The sequence below is a fragment of the Littorina saxatilis genome, linkage group LG6, assembly GCF_037325665.1.
Source record: "Littorina saxatilis isolate snail1 linkage group LG6, US_GU_Lsax_2.0, whole genome shotgun sequence".
Classification (NCBI taxonomy): domain Eukaryota; kingdom Metazoa; phylum Mollusca; class Gastropoda; order Littorinimorpha; family Littorinidae; genus Littorina; species Littorina saxatilis.
In genome coordinates this window covers 2,102,565-2,112,958 of record NC_090250.1, presented here as the reverse complement: position 1 = coordinate 2,112,958, position 10,394 = coordinate 2,102,565, and positions in this window count along the sequence as shown.

Sequence of the window (10,394 nt, the reverse complement as noted above, 5' to 3'; positions counted from 1 at the left end):
CTTGGTGTCTATCTAACTGACCTGTGCGAGACAAGATTCGACCAGACCCGGCCAGGGAGTACAACTTTAGATGCTAAACTGTGGGCAACTGTGGAAAACCTGCGCCGAACTTACCAGTTCATAACATCAGCAGGCCTAAGACTTTGAGAGATAAAACCGTCGAACGCTGAAGACAAAGAAGAATAAGAGGATTTAGTGACTGAAGACGCGTGTACTGGAGTGTCGTTTGTCCAAAGTTAGTTGCTATAATTCAAGGCTTCCGTGTGGTGCGTGAAACTAGAGTGACCTTTTATTCATTTTGTTTTGATATATTAGCTGATTGGGCTGTTTAGTTGTCTGTTTTGTTAAATATAGAACTTCTGGGTTTGTACCGGTTCCGAGTGTAGGTTTCTTATAGTGTAAAACAGCCTTAATGTAGTAAATGTGTACGCTTATATATGTATATCGCAAACGAATTCTTGGGAATATCGTTTGGCGTTAGCAAACGTCTAAACTTATTTCAAATCGCTGGAAACTTTGCCGACATTTCGGAAGAGCTGGTGAACTTTTTTGCGGTAAGTGAAAAGGTGACACCAAGACCTGCCTTAAACTTCCGAAAATTTTCGAAACTTTACTGGCCATTTCGGCAAATCTGCCAAAGAAAAAAATCATAGCAGCACATCTGGAGTGGGTTTCGTTACTTTTTGACAACTAACTATGAACAGAAGTGATTCACTTTTGAACACCCTCTCTGTTACCTGTTTTGAGCACAGTGTGATGATCTAAAAACAAAATGAAGGACATGTTAAACGTGTGCAACTACCTTTTACTAGTACAGTTACGCAGTATGTCGAACTGTGTTCAGAACTGGTTACAGGAAGTGTGCACAGTCGCCCCGAAAGAGCGTCGTACTCGCAGCATAATGGGCGGGAGAACATGTGACCCAAAATGCATTTAACGGTGCATTTTCGGGCGTGACTTTTGTGACAATGACAGTCATGTTCCACTTACGATGTGAAAAATGATCACTTTTGTTGTTGAACTTCCTGGAATTATTACCAAAAGGAAGTGGTTAACTATATAACCAGGACCATAATTTCATCGGTAATGACTATTATTTGTGTTGGGTGGCAGTACTGACTTTAGCTGGTAGACAGTTCTTGTAAAACGGAAAAGCGTCGAAATGTTAGCTACAGGGGTGTGTGCTATTTTCTGAAATGTCCAACCTGAATTAGCTGTATGGAACTCACAACAGAAGTAACCTCGTTGGCAGAAAATTGCATTGAGCGCCACCTGGTCGAAACGACGTGAGGCTTTTCAATTTGGTTCATTACTGACTTTTTAATTGATGTTGGGATTTTGAAATCGTACTCCAATCACAAATAACATAAATTGCTGCTCGTTATAAGCTTCAATCGTACTGCATGAACTGTGTCCAACAATCAATACGTTAGTGTTAAAAAAATTTGATAAAAACAACCCTGACTCATTCAACATTGCGATAGGCTTGATACTTTTTTTTTCTTCTCTTTTTTTATTCTTGTTCTCTTCTTTTTTTTTTTTTTTTTTTTTTTGGGGGGAGGGGGGGGGGGGGCTGGTTTAAGATCTGACGGTGGTATATATAAGGCGATTTTCGCCTCTTTCCCGGAATGCCCTGGTAGACGTGATCTTACGTACTAAAAACAAAAAGACTGAACTGTTGAGATTCATTCAGTGAGTCGACGAACCGCACAGGCTGCTTGATCGGGAGACTGCTGAATTTTCTTTTAATGTAGTACGTATGATCAATGTTGTTTGGTAGTTGCGCGCTGTTGGAAGAACTGTGTCTGCTTTGGCTTTGGTCAATACAGAATCTCCCGACAACGTGTAAGGCAAGGCAAGGCAAGGCAAGGCAAGGCAAGGCAAGGCAAAGGATTTATTCAAGAAAACCCTTGGGGGTACATGAAAAAACAAATAAAAATAAATACACGAAAAAGAAAGAAATGCAAACTGTTTTAAAATAAAATAAATCAGAACTCAAAAACAGAAATTCACAGGTTATGACTGTACGCATGTGACCCAGGGAAAGAATTTATAAAGCTGGTCAGTAAATCGGTCTTTCTTTCAGAGCGTACTAATGATCAGTTTACCTTGGCTTTGACTTTTGGCACACTTTCCAGCTAGTTTTTGTATACATTAGTTTTAGGTATATATATTGTATTGGCTACTGCAAAAGAGTTTAGTGCTCTGGGTTGGATCACGTGTACACTCTGAATGCTGTTAGAAAGTGATGGTGGTAGCTGGATGAAAGTTAACTTTGATTATTTGAATTTGACTCATTTTCCACCAGCCATGAGAGAGGTTTGGTGTTCTGCAAATAACCATATCATTGTGTAAACTGGCAGCGCTATTATAGGACTACTTAACGAGATGCCAACAAGCTGAAAATGGAGTTACAAGGAAACAGGTCAGGAACTGAAGAAAGGAAATATGTACACTTCGATTTAGAGTGTACGTTAATGATGAACTTCTTTGACCTATAGTTTCACAGATTACAACATATTCAGAATGTGTGTATGTTCTGTTTTACTCTTTAATGTTTTTGTGAATGGTGTAACTCACTGTGACCTTCTTTAAGATCTGACGGCCGATTACACTGTGATAAGGCACGTCGGTCATTCAACATTCTACTCGTAAATGCTTGGTTTACTACTGTTTCTCTCAAGAGTACTCTACAGTATCTCCGTATGAGTAATAGTCTTGTCGTCATTTCGGAATCAACCAGGACACATTCTCTCAAAACTCTACTTGAGCTTTGTGGTGAAAGCCTCAAATTCATTCAGCGAAGTTTACTTTACGAAGCTGACTGCACAACGCATTGGTACTGAATTGTCGGTAACAAGACTTCGCGAAGTCGACTTACGGCTCAATTAAGGACAACCTTAAGTGAAGAAGCAATGACTTTTGTTGTTTGGACGGCTCTGGAAAACAGCACACCCTATCTCGGGATTACTTTTCGCAGTGTAGCCGATCGGTAAACGCTCAGCTACAGAACACCTTAGCATCGCTCTGACTCGCTCAACACTAAATTAAACTAAACTAAAAAAAAGATTTTTGCTGTAAAGACGAAAGTCGAAGTTCGTTTTTATGTGTTCATGTTGTTGTTTGCTGGTGAGTACACTTTTATTGTTATCTTAAACTAAACTAAACTAAACTAAACTAAGCTAAACTAAACTAAACTGTACTTAACTGTAAACCAAACCGTAAACTAAACTATAAACTAAACTAACACAACTAAACTAAACTAAACTAAACTAAACTAAACCAAACTAAACCAAACTAAACTAAACTAAACTGTTAACTAAACAAAACTAAACTAAACTAAACCCAAAAAAACTAAACTAAACTAAACTAAACCAAACTAAACTGTTAACTGAACTAAACTAAACTGTAAACTAAACTAATCTCTAAACTAAACTTTTTTTGAACTCGTTCCGGCGCTGGCTTGGTCAGTGAACAAGACAGAGAGGTGACCACAGCGGGTCGAAGATTTGGGGATCATCCCCCAGTGCACCGAAGAGCCGCTGACCACGAGGCCGTGTGGAATTGCTTGACCGGCAGGGAGATATCGATCACCACACAAAACTGTCTCGTCTTTTCTCTTCTTCGTTGATGACCTAGGGAACAGTTAGCTTCTGCCTAGCTGTTGTTTTAAACCTGATTTTATTCAGATAACATAGGGTGGCATATAATGCAAAATATAAACGTGAGACCACACAACAAGCTATGCTTATATTATATTATATTATATGTTGTTATGTATTCTAAAACAAAAATTGTTCTGAGCTGCCCAGCTTTTCGGATTATGTTGGACAAAGTGCTAACGAAAAAAAGAAATGTTTCGTTGTGGTTCAGAGCGTGAACTGTTACTTCATCTACTTCGCTGGACACAAAAAAAATTCTTTATTCCATTTTGTCAATAAGTTTACGAACAGCCAGATCAGCGAAGTAGTGTTCTCGCTCGCTCCTTTGAAAGTTTTCGACGTATGCTTGGTCACGGTTACCGGTGTGGACATACCGATCACCCAAAAGGACTCGATAGTCACTGTCAGCTTCTATTTACAGCTTCAAAGGTCATGTTGGCTTCCCCATAGCGGACTGAGGATTTGGGGGTCACTTCAAAGTGCAATGAAGACCCGTTGACCACGGAGGGCTGTGGAATGGCCTGACCGGCGAGGACTGTATCGATCACCTAGCGGGACTGTCCCCCGTCTCTGCACTTCTTCGTTTTGTCGCTCTGGCCCCTGTTGGCTTCTGCCTGGCTTTAAAAGCATGTTGGGTTTCTTTGCGACTCAGCCTGCCTTGCTGGTCTCTCATGGCTGCCTGCGTGACTGCTGGATATGGTGAACGTAACAAACTATGTGTATATAGGGCCTATAAAACAAAGGAAAATAAGCACGCTTAATAGAGTCAACAGTAAGTGCGAGTTATGCGGAGCCTGTCTCCAGGGCCGAGGTGCACGAGAAAGTTACCAACCGGGTGGGAGACAGCCGCGGTGTTGGATTGGTTGAAATTGAGATTTGTTGTGATTTCAACCAATCAGACCCCGAGGTTTGTTCTCACCCGTTTGGATGGCACCTACTTTCGCTTCGTGCATCTCAGCACTGGTACCTTAGGGAATAACAAACAAACAAACAAACAAACGACTTTAAACCTCAATGATTCTGATGTCATACTTCATCTTCTGAATGTGTTATTTGAGCTTCATGTTTGTTGTCCTGAAAGAGGAAACGTGCCTGGTTGTCGCAACCTAATTGCCACGGTGCCCGTGTCGTGCCTGGTTGTCGCAGCCTAATTGCCACAGTGCCCGTGTCGTGCCTGGTTGTTGCAACCTAATTGCCACAGTGCCCGTGTCGTGCCTGGTTGTCGCAACCTAATTGCCACAGTGCCCGTGTCGTGCCTGGTTGTCGCAACCTAATTGCCACAGTGCCCGTGTCGTGCCTGGTTGTCGCAACCTAATTGCCACAGTGCCCGTGTCGTGCCTGGTTGTCACAACCTAATTGCCACAGTGCCCGTGTCGTGCCTGGTTGTCGCAACCTCATTGCCACAGTGCCCGTGTCGTGCCTGGTTGTCGCAACCTAATTGCCACAGTGCCCGTGTCGTGCCTGGTTGTCGCAACCTAAATGCCACAGTGCCCGTGTCGTGCATGCACAGGCACGTGCATCTTCGAGGGCATCTCTTCTGAGGCCTGCCACCACTGCAGCTGTACATTTTGGTCATGTCGTTTCATTTAGGTTGTGCTGAATCAGCAAAACGTGCCTTGCCTGTGGAATTGCCTCGTGTGCATGACCTACAACCCCTTGTGCGTGGGCAGAGTACTACAACTTCCGGTCAATCTTGTTATGCGTGCTACCACTGCAGCTGTAAATTTCGATCATTTAGCTCCATGTTTGTTGTGCTGAACTCGCAACACGTGCCTGGCCTGTGGAATTGCCTCTGTGCGTGTGCTGAGTATGCCATCTTCCGGTCAATCTTGTGAGGCGTGCTACCCGACTACAGCTGTAAAATTAATTTCGATCATTTGATTTAACTGTTGTTCGCCGGAATGAGAAAAATGTGCCTGGCCTGTGGAATGATCTCGTGCCCATGGCCTGTGGAATGATCTCGTGCCCATGGCCTGTGGAATGATCTCGTGCCCATGGCCTGTGGAATGATCTCGTGCCCATGGCCTGTGGAATGATCTCGTGCCCATGGCCTGAAAGCTCTTGTGTCTGCGCCGAGAGTATTACATCTTCTGATCAATCTTCTTGAGGCGCGCTAACCATGCACTGTGACTGGGGTTCTAACACAGTACCAAGCCTTATCTTTCGGCATCAATTGTACAGGATCGCCACAGTTCTAACCGAGTAGTATTGCCTTCCGGCCCGTGTTTCATGACGGGTGTAACGATCTCAAGTTTCTCCCCGGGCCAGCCTTTCTGATTGGATACATACTCCAGACAGAAATGATGCTTCCCCGTCAAATTAAAGAGGTATATTTATTTGAGGGAGAAAAGCATGTCAGTTTCTTGCAAGTGAGGGAAATTCGTAGTGATATTCGCTAGATTTTACCCCAAAATTCGTTTCCTTTGAAAACGTACACCGAGTAGGTGACGTTCTTTGAATGAGAAGGGACGGATTTTGCGATGAAGTAAATTTCTGAGTTAAACATAATACCATTTTTCATAACGAATTAGACACCATGAGTGGAAGATGGGGTCCAAAGTCCGATCACCAGTACTTTGGAAGGGAGGGTGGATAGACAGTGTGGAGTTTATGCGAGATTAACAAGGCCGATGAGAAAGGCTGGTCGGCGAGAAACTTGAGATCGTTACACCGGCTATTATGCAAGTCGCCGACTATCAGCAGTGTATCTTCTCTCCTTAGTGAAAGTCTGACTCTCACTCGCACACCAGCCGAAATAACGACCATTTCAAAGTGCAGCTGTGTGCATACCTTTGCTACAGGCTTCGCGGGACTTTGATTTGAAAGAAAGTGTGCTAAGGAAACAATCAAGCATGGCAAATCCAAGCTGAGCTGAGCATCCTTCCGTAAATTTTCCCTGCGGAGGAATAACTTTTCCTTGATCAACACTCCTGACAGTCTTCTGTGTACGTGTCACCTTCAACGGTTTGCACGTGCTTGTCTAAATATCAGTCGTCTCCCTTCCAGAGCACCTACAAGACGTACAGTCTCCTTGTGTATGACGACTGCCTGTTAGAGCTGACGTTCTCAGCATTGTGGGTCCATATCTACATGTCTGCAAGACTTTCAGCTTCCTGGTGAATCATATGTGCAAAGGGCTTCATTTCTCATCCTCGTGCATTCGCGCGCCTTCAGGATAAACAGCCATGACCAGAGAATAACGAGGTTGCTTTTCAGCACATAAGAGCTTTTATTTATTTATTTATTAAGGAGATTTCTATAGCGCATAACTAAAAGCACTATGCGCTTTACAATATCACTAGGGATAAGCACACGCAGACATACTCTGATTAAATAGAACTTAGCCTAGCAAGACATACTAAGAACACTAAACATTTGAGTTCATACAAAAATAGAGAATTAAATTAAATACTGGACAAACGATTAAAATAAGCTTAAGGCCTACACCAACTACAATGGGCTATTTCAAATACAAAAGTTTAGTTAACTATAAAAGACAGTGCATAAAACTCCATAAGCCTAAGAGGGTCGAACAAATAAGAAACACAATACTATTTTACTATAATTACTTCGTAAAAAATAATAAACATGGAATACAAAGCTGTAATTGTTAACAACAAATTTAAAAAGATTTTCATGCCATATTGCACAACACATTTTGACACACACCCAACCTCACACAAGACATCCTGAATTGTCAACATTTTGGACTCGCTTTCTGCGTTCTTACAAGGCGTACAATGCTCCGGTGAATCATCTCTGCATTAAATATCTGAAGTGTTCATCTTCGTTCTTAACCCGCCAACAAGAGAATAATGCAAATGCTGCCTATTGTTTCAGCTTCGCCTGTATGACCTTGCGCTTGTCGTCCCCACTTTTTGTGTGTGTGCCTGCGTGCCTGACAGATCGACCCGGCATAACCCTGTGTGTATACGATCAGCTGACAGTTCGTCCCTCTGTGCTAGTCAGTGAGATCGTCCCCTTCAAGCATACCGTCGACTCTTAGGACTGTCCTTAATTGAGTCCGAAGTTGACTTTACAAAGACTTCCTGAAGTCTTTTTACCGACAGTGCAGTGCCAAAGCATCGTGCAGCAGACTGTGTGAAGTCTTTTTACCGACAGTTCAGTGCCAAAGCATCGTGCAGCAGACTGTGTGAAGTCTTTTTACCGACAGTTCAGTGCCAAAGCATCGTGCAGCAGACTGAGTGAAGTCTTTTTACCGACAGTTCAGTGCCAAAGCATCGTGCAGCAGACTGTGTGAAGTCTTTTTACCGACAGTTCAGTGCCAAAGCATCGTGCAGCAGACTGTGTGAAGTCTTTTTACCGACAGTTCAGTGCCAAAGCATCGTGCAGCAGACTTTGTGAAGTAAACTTCGCCCAAATATCAGGCTTTAGGCTTTGGCTTCATCGAAGACAAAACCGCCATCCGTCCATGAAGTCCCTGTTGCTGTGAACTCGTGTCTTCCAAAGTTCAGCTTTGCCTGTAGGAAGTTCTACTTTGCGTCATTCTATTTCTGTAGGCGTCAGGACCAAAGCGTGCTGCAGCCAGCTTCTCGAAGTGGACTTTGCAAAGTAAAGCTTCGCCCGATAGATCTGAGGCTTTAGGCTCTAGCTTGCCCATACCAGCACTTTCTCTTCTAGAGCCACTGTGAACCTGTGACGGATCCAGCAGGCATGACGGTATGTCATGTGTACGATCTTCACTTCTTGCATATTGCCAATTGAAAGGCTTATAAGCTTCCCCAAACAAGCGCTCTCTTCTAGAGCGATTGTGAACTTCTGTCCTCCTCACAGGCCTAGTGGGAATTTCCCTATGTGTACGATCTTCACTTCCTGCATATCGCAAACTGAAAGGCTCTAGGTCCATAGCCTTGCCTGTATTCCTGACAGATGTAGCAGGCATTTCCCTGTGTATACGATCTTCACTTCCTGCATATCGCAAACTGAAAGGCTCTAGGTCCATAGCCTTGCCTGTATTCCTGACAGATGTAGCAGGCATTTCCCTGTGTGTACGATCTTCACTTCTTGCATAATAGCCAACTGAAAGGCTCCAGCTTGCTCATACCAGTGCTCTCTCTTCTAGAGAAATTGTGAACCTCTTTCCCCCCTAGCAGAATAAGAAGGCATTAATTTCCCTGTGTGTACGATCTTCACTTCATGCATATTGCATACCAAAAGGCTCTAGGTTCATAGCCTTGCCTGTCCCCCTCACAGATCTAGGAGACATTTCCCTGTGTGTACGATCATCACTTCTTGCTTATTGCAAACTGAGAGGCTCTAGCTTGCCCATTCCAGCTCTCATCTCTTTCAGAGCAACAGTGAACGCTATGTCCTACAGACGAATCTAGCAAGCATTATTTTACGTGTGCGATCTTCACTTCATGCATATTGACAACTCAAAGGCTCCAGCATTTCTAGCCTTGCATGTCCCCCTGGCAGATCTAGTAGGCATTTCCCTGTGTGTACACTTCTGCATAATAGCCAACTGAAAGGCTCCAGCTTGCTCATACCAGCGGTCTCACTTCTACACCCATTGTGAACCTCTGTCCTCCTGACAGATCGTGCAGGCATTTCCAGGGCAATAGGGAACTGTGTGTACGATTTTTACTTCATGCATATTGCCATCTTATAAGCTCCAGCTTCTCTAGCCTTGTTTGCCAGTTTTCTGCCCGAAGCAGCGCTGTCGTTGTGAACTCTCTGTCCTCGTCAGTGATCGATAAACGGCGCGAACTGTCTGTGCTGTGCTGCAGTGCTGTTGCTGCTGCTGTTGCTGTATGGTGCCAGCGCTCTGTGTCTGCCGTGCCGCTGGTCCGCGATAGTCGGAGCCAGTGCCGGACAGTCTCAGAACGAGGCTGGGATCTGGGACGCATTCCAAGATGGCGACAAGTGCTACCGGCAGCATCATGTCAAGGTATTTTAACAGCATTATCTTCTTGTCCTGTTGCTCGTGCTATTCTTTTTGCCTGTGTGAATATTATTTTGATATTAACTTACACTTCTTGCCTGTCTGTCTTTCTAGTATTTGGAGTATTTGTTTGGTATATTGATTGTTTTGTGATGCCAAAGTGAATGAATATTCCTTATTGATTTTGTCAGTGTCGGGCGACAGATATCATTCTCATTTTCTTCTCTTTTTTACACCTTTATTAATTCACATTTAATGTTAAGTTTAAGTTCACATGTGGTCTCTGTCTATCTTCTCCCTCCGACAACTATAGTCCTTTTCTTCCGTGTGGATTTATCTATGGCCAAAGTGGTTGAAGGTCCTTATTGATTTTGTAGTCAGGCGTTCGTGAAACGCGCTTTTCGTGTTGCCCTTGTTTGTTGGGACGCCAGGGTGGCGTGCCTCATTACACATTGTCATATTTTGTCCTTCATTATTATTGTCAGAAGAGCGCTTGTTCGTGACTTGCAGGGCTCATGGGGCTAGGCACAAAGAATGTGCCTGTCGCACATCCGAGATAGCTTGTCTCATAAAGAGTTACATACTGAACATATTAACATGGTCTGTCGCAATATCCACTGTCGCACATCCGAGATAGCTTGTCGCATAAAGAGTCACATGCTGTGAAAATATTGACATGGTCTGCCCCAAAATCTACTGTCGCAATTTGTCTCAAGATCCGCCTTACGCTTCAAGAAAAATGTGACGAGTCCCGAGCTCGGGGGCCAGAATCATGGGCCTGCAACACAGTCGGTCAACTGTATTGGAGCGAGTGAATGCAATAATCC